Source organism: Xenopus laevis, chromosome 8L (assembly GCF_017654675.1).
Source record: "Xenopus laevis strain J_2021 chromosome 8L, Xenopus_laevis_v10.1, whole genome shotgun sequence".
NCBI lineage: Eukaryota > Metazoa > Chordata > Amphibia > Anura > Pipidae > Xenopus > Xenopus laevis.
In genome coordinates this window covers 111,514,737-111,525,157 of record NC_054385.1, presented here as the reverse complement: position 1 = coordinate 111,525,157, position 10,421 = coordinate 111,514,737, and the positions used below count along the sequence as shown (strand labels likewise).

The 10,421-nt window shown below is 38.1% G+C and overlaps 1 non-coding gene and 3 pseudogenes across 1 annotated transcript; all 4 read left to right on the top strand.

The window, feature by feature from the left end:
- The first annotated feature begins 836 nt into the window (after nucleotides 1-836).
- On the top strand, nucleotides 837-1,555 carry LOC108698987 (annotated as a pseudogene).
- A 625-nt stretch (nucleotides 1,556-2,180) lies between these two features.
- On the top strand, nucleotides 2,181-2,385 carry LOC121397429 (annotated as a pseudogene).
- A 5,382-nt stretch (nucleotides 2,386-7,767) lies between these two features.
- Nucleotides 7,768-7,960, top strand: LOC121397386. The gene has a single exon (XR_005963639.1). It is a non-coding gene; the product is annotated as a U2 spliceosomal RNA (small nuclear RNA).
- A 2,007-nt stretch (nucleotides 7,961-9,967) lies between these two features.
- LOC121397419 lies at nucleotides 9,968-10,141 on the top strand (annotated as a pseudogene).
- The last annotated feature ends 280 nt before the right edge of the window (nucleotides 10,142-10,421 follow it).

The following is a 10,421-nucleotide window of genomic DNA, read 5'->3' as shown; positions in this document are numbered from 1 at the left end:
GAAATAATGAATATTAATGTGGTGTGTAAGAAATGGCGAAAACAAGAGCCAATGTGCTTAGTAGAAAATTTTAATAGCAAAACTTCAAAAGAAATTTGGAATATGGTTGTTAATAAAAATTTGACAAACAGCCAGAAAGATTTAGCGTGGGCCATAGTACATAAATGCTTACCTGTGAAGGATTTCCAGTACCAGAGAGGTTTGCTAAGAAGCCCTAAATGCCCGAGGGAAAATTTTCAGTATAATGAGACATGTATGCACTTGATATGGAATTGTGATTTTGCACAGGTGATATGGAGAGATATGGGAAAGGTATTGAAAGCAATAGCTGGTTTGACAAATATGAATTATTATGCAATTGTTTTTGTTTCCGAATTAAAATGTGCTAAAGATAAAATTAATATTGTGTGGGTAATAATAAATATAGTTAAAGAAGTGCTGTGGAGAGTTAGGAATTTGTTAATTTTTAAAAACCTGCTGGTGGATGTAAAACAATGTAAAAAAATGATATATGCTGAAATGTATGTTCATTTTTTAAAAGAAAAAAATTAAAAAAGAGATTGCAGAAAAAGATTGGAATATAAAAATATGGAATATAAGAACAAATTGATTTTACTATGATGTGTATTAAGTGGATTATATAGATTCATTTCTATTTAAGATCCTGAGAATATCACTGAGAGTGTCTTAGTCATTGGGTGCCTGGAGACTGGTCCTTTTAAGAGCTAACTTTTCCAGGCAGCGAGTAGTGATCACCTACTCCAGTGGGAACCCAAAGCCAAGGGGGACGCTGGGAGTGATTGAGCTGAACACAAGAGCTGTGACACGAGGCTAAGATGGCGTTGGAAGAAGTCCCTGCTTATGCAAGGATTAAGAACTCGGTGCGCATCATAGCGTTGGATCCTTCGAATGAAGGGAAGTGGTTGGATTATGTCATGCGGATCATTCTGTATGATCTCGGAAAGTTGTCTAAGGAGGAAATCCTCGCCTTGCAAGATTATCCAAGGAGAGGGATATACGATGTCACTTTTGAAGAAGAGTTATTTTTCCGGCGGTTCTTGAAGATCCTAGGAGCTAATTAGATGGATGTTCATTTGGAGGGTTTCAAAGTGTTCCCTCATTTTGACCAGGAGGAAGTGGTGGTGGTTATTAAAACCTATTCACCTTTTGTGAGACTGAGACTGTGATAAGTCATTAATGCAAGAAGGTAACTTTTGCGGGGAAGATCTTTAACGAACATGGATTATGGACTTCAAAGTACAAGTTTAGAGTCGTGTTTTTAGAGTGGAAGGTTCCCCCAGCGAGATTTAAACTTGGGTAGATGAACTTTGACATTTTTTTTGCTGGAATGCCGGTTTTCTGCAAGAAGTGCAAAATTTATGGTCACATAGCTGAAAATTGTGCAGTTTGTAAGTTTTGTGGCGATCCTTCTCATGAAGGAAGGGATTGCAGAAGACAAAAAAAGTGTAATTTTTGTTTTAAATAAGGGCATTTGTATGGTGTATGTCCTATGAGAAATACTAAAGAAGTGGAATTTGTTTTGGCGGTGGAGTAAGAGAAGATGGTGGAGGAGAAGGTAGAAGAAAGTATTGTCCTGGAAGAACTATTGGCGGCAGTTGAGTCGCCTAGTGTTGCTGAAGAGATTGCGGAACTGGAGAAGATGAGGGTAGAGAGTCAATCTGAAGAAGTTTGATGTGGAAGTGAGGAGTTCATTGTGAAACGAAAGAAAAAGAAGAAGGATAAAGTAGTGGAGGAGAAGGAGGAGAAGGAGGAGGAGGAAAAGGTGAAGAAAAAAGGAAAAATAGAAGAAGAAGTTGAGGAGAAGGAGGAGAAGAGTGAGGAGGAAAAAGTGAAGGAAAAAGAAAAAACTGAAGAGTTTTTAAGGTGGAAATCGCTTGGTGAAAGAAATTTTTATGAAAGTCTAATGAAGAATTGAAAGAAGAAGTTTCGAAGTGGCCAGAGGAGAAGAGAGTAGCTCTACAAAGCCTTTATGATTTTGAGAGTATTCCAGATTATATAGCCAGAAGAAAGATTCTGGAATTCATAAAATTTTGGGATTAATTTTTTGTTGCTTTGTTTTTGTGTGTGTCGTTTAAAATGTAAAATTAAAAAAAAAAAAAAGAGAGAGAGAGTGAAGAGTTTCCATATGATGCGAGAAGAAATGGTGGATGGGGTTTTTCCTCTTTTCATTATTCTCAAAGGCTGAATTGGAAAAGAATAAAAAAAAATATATAATTTCTTATCAGTTTAATATCGGATACGTCCCCTATCTGGGGACCATATATTAAATGGATTTTTGGAACAGGGAGATGGAAGAAGAGCTTGCTCTGTCCACTCCACGCATCAACCTGGTATTGCAGTACCTCCAGGACCGGTGCACTTCTCTTACTCAGTTTGAAAAAGCAGAAAAAGAAACAAACAAGCTGCGGGGAAAAGAAAAGCCCAGCAAGAGCAGCCCAAGCAAGCAAAGTTTGGGAGGACAAGCAGTGCGGAAGAGAGAGTGGCAGAGCAAGGAGGAAGCCGACGGTGGTGCACAATGCCTGGCTGCAGCATGACAGGCCAGCAGAAGCACAAGAGAGAAAAAGGCAGGCAGGCAGTCGTTTGGTAGTTGTTGTCGTCTTGTGATCCCGGCTGTGTTCAGCTGTGAGTTGTTGCAGGAACGAGCTGATTGCATCAACAAGCTGGTTGCGGCCATCACAAAGAGGCGGGGCTATGCAAATAAGGTGTGCTGGGGCAGTCGGGAAGGTGCTGGGAGGCTGCGGGCCTCAGGCCGGCGAGCCCGATGAAGGGCCGAAACAGGGCCGGAGCCAGAGAGGGCCTGGGGCTGGGAGCCCCCGCGGCCAGGCTGACTGGATGTGGTGTTGCCTGGATGTGGTGTGGGCTTGGGCCGGAGGTGTGCTGCCTGCCGGGGCCCAGCCCTCCCTCTCCCCATGGAGGTATCTCTAGCCTCGCTCAGGGGCCATCTGCGCACGCCTCTCGAGTTATCGCTTCTCGGCCTTTTGGCACGATCAAGTGCTAAGAGGTTTAAGGAGAGTACACTCAGCTTCGGCCTTGGAGCATTGCCCCTTTTTGGGGCATAAGCTCCTCGCTGCTATTGAAGAGGAGTGGTGATCGCTTTGATGGGGCCTGTTCATTTTTAATGAGCAGGTGCCTGTGAAGTTCGTCGACATGCAGATGCAAGGAGATGCAGCGGCCAATCAGGCGCGCTTTAAAAATACCGTAAGGATTCTATTACCGGAAGAGAAATGTGGACCTGATGGACTTACATTCGTTATTGAGGAGATGGTGAGGAGGATGGCTGGTCTTGGTCCTAAGGACATTTATAGTCTTCCAGAATTTCCCAGAAGAGGATTGTTTTCTTTAAAACTGAAGCCTATAGAGTGTTTCAAAGAAAATATAATGAAAACAAAAACCAGGAAACCTTTAAAGATATAGAGGTCAGTTTTATGCACTCAGACACGATAAGGATAGTCACAGTGCAAATGTATAATACATATGTTGGGTCGGCTGAAGTGGCTAAGCATTTGGCAAAATATGCGGAGGAAGTAGTTTACTTAAGAAACATTACAAACCGATATGGGAATTGGAACGGAAAAGAGACTTTTTCGTATTAAGTTCTATGAGGACCGGGACTCTGAAGATGGAGTCCTTCATCCCCCTTCCAATTTCAGGATAGGTCCGGAAAGAGGGTTCATGTTTTATTCCGGCATGCCAAAGTTTTGCCAAAAGTGCAATGAATTTGGACATACACCTGCTGAATGTGTGGAGGCATTGGCAAGGTGTTCAAATTGTAATGAGTTTGGCCACAATGCAGACCAGTGTGAGAAAGAGAAGATTTGTACTTTGTGCAGTAAGGTGGGGCATGTGTATAGAGACTGCCCAGACAAAGGTAAAGCATATTCCGAAATAGCGAAAGGAAAAAAAATAGAAGAAGAAAGAAGAAATGAAGAAAGAAGAAAAGAAGAAGAAAGACGAAAAGAAGAAGAAAGACGAAATAAAAGTGTAGAGAGTGAGCCAGAACTACTGGTTGAATTACCTGGAGGCTCTGGATTGGATCAGAGAGAGGTACATCTGGTATCTGGACTGTATTTTGAGGATGATTTGGTCCTGTCAGGTGTTGAAGTGATAGGAAAAGAAGAAGAAATGGAAATAAATCAGGAAAAAAGGGAAGTAGTGACAAAAGGGATAGTAGTGACGAAGATGAAGTGATAGTGAGGAAAAGACAAAAATCTAATTATGACAGTGATGACTTGCAGATTGCTGAAGAGCAGGAAGATGTTGCTTCTGATTTCTCGGGGAATGTGTCCATTAAAAGAAACGTTACTACTACAGAAGAAAGGCTAAGTCAAACACCAATATTAGATATGACGCCATTAAAAGAAAAAGGCGATGAAGTAACCTGATGGCACTCTTTTTAGTCTCCTTTAATATAAGGAGTGTTAAAAGTAAAACCAGAAGAGCAGCAATCTTTGATTTCCTGTCTATGTTAAATGTTGATTTTATTGCTTTACAAGAATATGTTTTAGTTACTGATTATGACTGTGAAAATGCTAAAAAAGATTGGCAGAAAGGTTTTTCTTTTTGGTCCTGGAGTTCTGATAGTAAGAACTCAGGAGTTGTTTTTTTATTTTGCAATGATAAATGTGAAATGAATTTTTCTTATGTTATTGAACCAGGGAGAGCAATTTTGGTTAAAGTTAATTTTCAGGGAAATGTAATTAGATTTCTAAATGTTTATGCCCCAGTGAACAAGGAACAAAGAAGTGATTTGTTTAAAAAGCTTTATATTTTCCTACCAGGGGTTGAACCGTTAATTTTGTGTGGAGATTTCAATTGTATTTTAAACAGGAAGGACAGGAAGGGAGTCGCAGGACTAGATGTGTCTTCTGGTGTACTTAATAATTTAATTTCAGATTTTTCCTTACATGATTTCTGGGATTTGAGTTTGAGTAAGTCAAAAGAAAGTTTAACTTTTGAAAGTTCAAAGTGTAAATCACGTATAGACTTAATTTTGGGTGATTCAAATTTCCAAGTTGAAAATTTTGAGTTGATTAAAAATATTTTTTCGGATCATGTTTTATTAAAAGTTAAATTTAATTTAAAAGAAAGTAATGTAAAAATTAAAAAACGAGATTGTAAATTAAATGTTCTATTGTTAGAAGATGAGCAAATAGTAGAATCTTTTAAAAGTTATTTTTCTTCAGTAAGGGTATGGTGGGAATGGGTTAAAAAAGAAGTAAAAACTTTCTTTATAAAAGAGGGTGTGAGAAATAGTAGAAAAAATAAAAATATTTATAATAGTTTAAATATAAGATTACAGACTATGTTAAAATTGAGAGAAAGGGATTTTGAAGTAAATGATGTAATTGAGGATATTAAAATTGAAATTTAAAAGTGGATAAATGAAAGAGGAAAAGAAATTGTTTTTATTTCAAAAGTAAGAGACATAGAAGAGGGAGAACAATGTACTCGGTACTTTTTTAAGAAAAGTTTTAATAAGAAATCTTTTATTGAAAAAATTGAAAACGAAGATAAAATACAAGGTATTTTAGATAATGCATATGCTTTTTAGATAATGCATATGCTTTTTATAATAATTTATTTGCGGCTAAAAAATGTGATCTTAAAAGTGTGGAAGATTTTATTAACTTAATGGATAAAAAAGTTTCAAAAGAAGATCAAGAATGGTTAGATAGAGGAATTGGAATAGAGGAAATAAAATCTGTGATGTTGTCTATGCCTAAGGGAAAGTCGTCTGGGTGTGACAGATTAACAATTGAATTTTATGTTAAATTCTGGCAGGTAATAAAAGATGATTTTTTAGAGATGGTGAAAAATGTATTAATAGAAGGAGACCTTACCTTATTGCAAAAAAGAGGGGTAGTGACTCTTATTTTTAAAAAAGGTGATAAAGAAAAAATTAAAAATTACAGACCGATAACATTATTAAATGTAGATTATAAAATTATAGCTAAAATTTTTGCAAGTCGAATGAAGAATGTGATAGTATTATAAATCCTGGTCAAGTTTGTGCTATACCAGGTAGATGCGTATGGGAAAACTTATTTATTGTACGAGATGTTTTAGAGGATACAAAGGAATGCAGGTATTGCAGTACTATCATTAGACTTTGAAAAAGCTTTTATGTTTAAGGTCTTAAAGAAATTTGGTTTTAGTGAGTCTTTTATTAATAATATTCGTGTCTTTTATAAAGAAGTAACTAGTGAAATTTTGGTAAATGGTTTTAAAACAGAGTCAATTGAAGTAAGGTCTGGTGTAAGACAAGGGTGCCCGTTGTCACCGATCTTATTTGTGTGTGCCATTGAACTTTTGTTACTTGCATTTCAGAAAGACATGGGAGTGTTTTTACCAGGGAAAAAAGAAAGTATTAAAACTTTAGGCTATATGGATGACGTGGTTATTATGTGTACAGATAAAGAATCAATAAATAGAGCAATTTTATGGGCAGAGATTTTTAATGGTGCAGCAAGTTTTAAATTAAACTTAGATAAATGTGAATGTAATGTATACGGAAAATGGATAGATTTTAGTGATTGCAAAGTTAATATTCAAAGAGGGACCAGTAAGATTTTAGCACGAGTGTTATTTTCACAGAATTTGGAGGGTGGACCAAATTGGATGGAAGTGTTAACTAAAATTAGGAAAAAATTGTCCTTGTGGAGATTAAGGAATTTGACAATAACGGGGAAAGTTTTAATTATTAAAGCAGTGATTCTTCCTATATTGTTATATATGGGGTTAGTGTTTTTTCCTAATTATTTATGGATTTGAAAATTTACTAGTGAACTATTTCTTTTTATTTGGAATTCTAAAATGGAAAAGTTAAAAAGAGATATAATGTATACAGATGTTAAAAATTGTGGAAAAGGAGTCCCAGATATACATGAATTCTTGAGTTTAAAATTTCTAAAAAATTTTTAAAGCTCTCTTCTCAAGATAGATGGGCTAGCTATTTTGTAAAATATGGCGCAGGTTTTATTCTTAGAAGATATGGGTGTTCTAAAATTTTATAAAATGTTGTTCCGTTTAATGCTGTTGGGCTTCTTAAATCAATTTTAAAAGTTATTTTAAAAAAAATGGAATTTAGATAGATATACTTATATAGAATTGTTAAATGATAAAAAAATAAATAATGAATGGAAAAAGCAAGAAGTAGTGGTTGGAAATTATAACTGTAAAATGTCTAAAGAAATATGGAACATGGTGGTAAACAAAAGTTGTGCATAATTGTTTACCAGTGAAGGATTTTCAGTATAGACGTGGTTTGTTAAGAAGTCCTAAATGCCCTAGAGAAAAATGTATTTTTAATGAAACTTTTATGCATTTTGTGTGGAATTGCGATTTTGCACAGGAAGTATGGAAAAATATGGGTGCGATTATAAAAAGGATAACAGGGCTGGAAAGAATAAGTTATGAAGTTGTTGTTTTTGGTATAAGGTTAAAGTGTGAAAGTAGCAAAATAAATATGGTTTGGCAAATAATAAATGTGATAAAAGGAGTACTTTGGAAAATAAAATTTATGTATGTTTAAAAGTTTAAGCTTTGATTTAAAACAATGTAAAACTCAAATTTTTGCAAATATGTATACATATTATTTGAGAGATAAAAAAAATAAAAGGTGAAATAGCCAATAATGAATGGCAAATAAAAAATTGGAGATAATTATCTACGATGATGTTATAAGAAATGTTATAAGAAATGTTATAAGAAATAAAAGTTGAACAAATCTGTGGTTTTTTAAAAAGAATCGTTTTCTTATATACACTGAGTAGATAAAAAAAAAAAATCTGTTCTTATCAGTTTAATATCTGATACGTCCCCTATCTGGGGACCATATATTAAATGGATTTTTGGAACAGGGAGATGGAAGAAGAGCTTGCTCTGTCCACTCCACGCATCGACCTGGTATTGCAGTACCTCCAGGACCGGTGCACTTCTCTTACACAGTTTGAAAAAGCAGAAAAAGAAACAAACAAGCTGCGGGGAAAAGAAAAGCCCAGCAAGAGCAGCCCAAGCAAGCAAAGTTTGAGAGGACAAGCAGTGCGGAAGAGAGAGTGGCGGAGCAAGGAGGAAGCCGACGGTGGTGCACAATGCCTGGCTGCAGCATGACAGGCCAGCAGAAGCACAAGAGAGAGAGAAAAAGGCAGGCAGGCAGGCAGTCGTTTGGTAGTTGTTGTTGTCGTCTTGTGATCCCGGCTGTGTTCAGCTGTGAGTTGTTGCAGGAACGAGCTGATTGCATCAACGAGCTGGTTGTGGTCATCAGAAAGAGGCAGGGCTATGCAAATAAGGTGTGCCGGGGCAGTCGGGAAGGTGCTGGGAGGCTGCGGGCCTCAGGCCGGCGAGCCCGATGAAGGTCCGAAACAGGGCCGGAGCCAGAGAGGGCCTGGGGCTGGGAGCCCCTGGGCCGGGCCGACTGGATGTATTGTTGTCTGGATGTGGTGTGGGCTTGTGCCAGAGGTGTGCTGCCTGCCGGGGCCCAGCCCTCCCTCTCCCCATGGAGGCATCTTTAGCCTGGCTTTGGGCCCGTCTGTGCGCCTGCCTTTCGGGTTATCGCTAGCAGGCATCGGTGGCATTTACCATCTTAAGCCTCTTGCTGCTTTAGGGGAGAGACCTCTTCTGACAACGGGTGGCGATCACCCTTCTCCAGTGGAGTCCTTTACGGTGAAGCTGGGAGTGACCTGTCAAGATAGATTTGGAGGAGTGCCTGGTCACGGGCTATGCACTCGATTCAAATAATCGTCCAGGAGGAGGTGAATCACGATAAGCTACTGCTGTATATCGCAGATGTTATCTTGGAGCAATTCGGAGGAGTTCTGAGGAATGAGATCCTTGCCATCCAGGATTACCGAAAAGGGGAGTCTATGATGTTACTTTTCGACTTTCGATTCTTGAGAGCCTGGAAACAAAGTCCAGAGGATGATCGGCTTCTCCGATTTAGGGTTGTGCAACATTTTCCAGATGAGGAAATAGCCCTGATAGTGAAGTCCTATTCTCCATTTGTCCAGCTGAGTGAAGTGGAACTTTTCTTACGGAACCACAGCAAGAAGGTACTGTTTGTGGGAAAGGTTTATAATGAAATTGGTGTATGGGCTTGTAAATACAAGTTCAAAGTGACTTTCAAGGAAAACCTTTTACCCCCTGCAAGATTCCGTTTGGGGAATGTCAATTTTGATGTGTTTTTTTCAGGTATGCCTAAATTTTGTTAAAATTGTAGAAACTATGGACATACTGCAGATGTGTGTAATATATGTACTAATTGTGGCAGCAACATGCATTTTGCTAAAGACTGTTCTGAACCAAAGAAATATAATCTCTGTCTAGGGGTTGGACATTTGTATTTTGCATGCCCTCAAAGGGAAAAAAAGACTGTTCCTGATGATGCTAATGAGACTGTCCCAATGGGGGAGGGGGAGGCAATTTCAACAAGGAAAGAAGAGGCTGTTTCATCGGGGGAGGGGGTGGCTGTTTCGGCAGAAATAGTGCCAAATTTACCCTTTCTTTTGAGGATGTTTTCTTTGGTGGGTTGGAAAGTCCTGTCCAGGAAACAGACGAAATTGGAGAACCTGTGGCCAAGAAAAAAAATCACTAAAAGAAAAGCAAGTCAAGAGAAAACTGTAACAAAAGGTGATATGCTATTTGAATACTGGAAAGACAAAACTGATGATGAAATTAAAATGTTTTTTGAAAGTTGGTCAGATGAACAAAAAAGAGCATTCAAAAAAAAGAGTTGATGTAGATAGAATTTCTGCAAAAAAAGTTAGACAGAAAATCCTAGACTTTGTAAAAAAAAATGGAAATAAAGATGGGAATTTTGATATGTAAATGACATGCAAATAAAGTCTGGGAAATTTTGTTCAATATGTAATGTTTGTGAATGAAAAATGTTGTATCTTTATGTTGATTTGATTATATATTTTATCTTTGCTTTTATATAAAGCCGGGTTCAATAAAATTTTTGTTGAAACCTTATCTGTTCTTATCAGTTTAATATCTGATACGTCCCCTATCTGGGGACCATATATTAAATGGATTTTTGGAACAGGGAGATGGAAGAAGAGCTTGCTCTGTACTCCACGCATCGACCTGGTATTGCAGTACCTCCAGGACCGGTGCACTTCTCTTACTCAGTTTGAAAAAGCAGAAAAAGAAGCAGCAAACGAGCTCCGGGGAAAGGAAAAGCCCAGCAAGCAAAGTTTGGCAGGACAAGCAGTGGGGAGACAGAGAGCCGTGGAGCAAGGAAGAAGCCGACGGTGGTGCACAATGCGTGGTTGCAGCATGACAGGCCAGAAGAAGCACAAGAGAGAGAAAAAGGCAGGCAGGCATTTAGTAGTTGTTGTCTTGTGATCCCGGGTTCAACGAGCTGGCTGTGGCTGTCAGAAAGAGGCGGGGCTATGCAAATA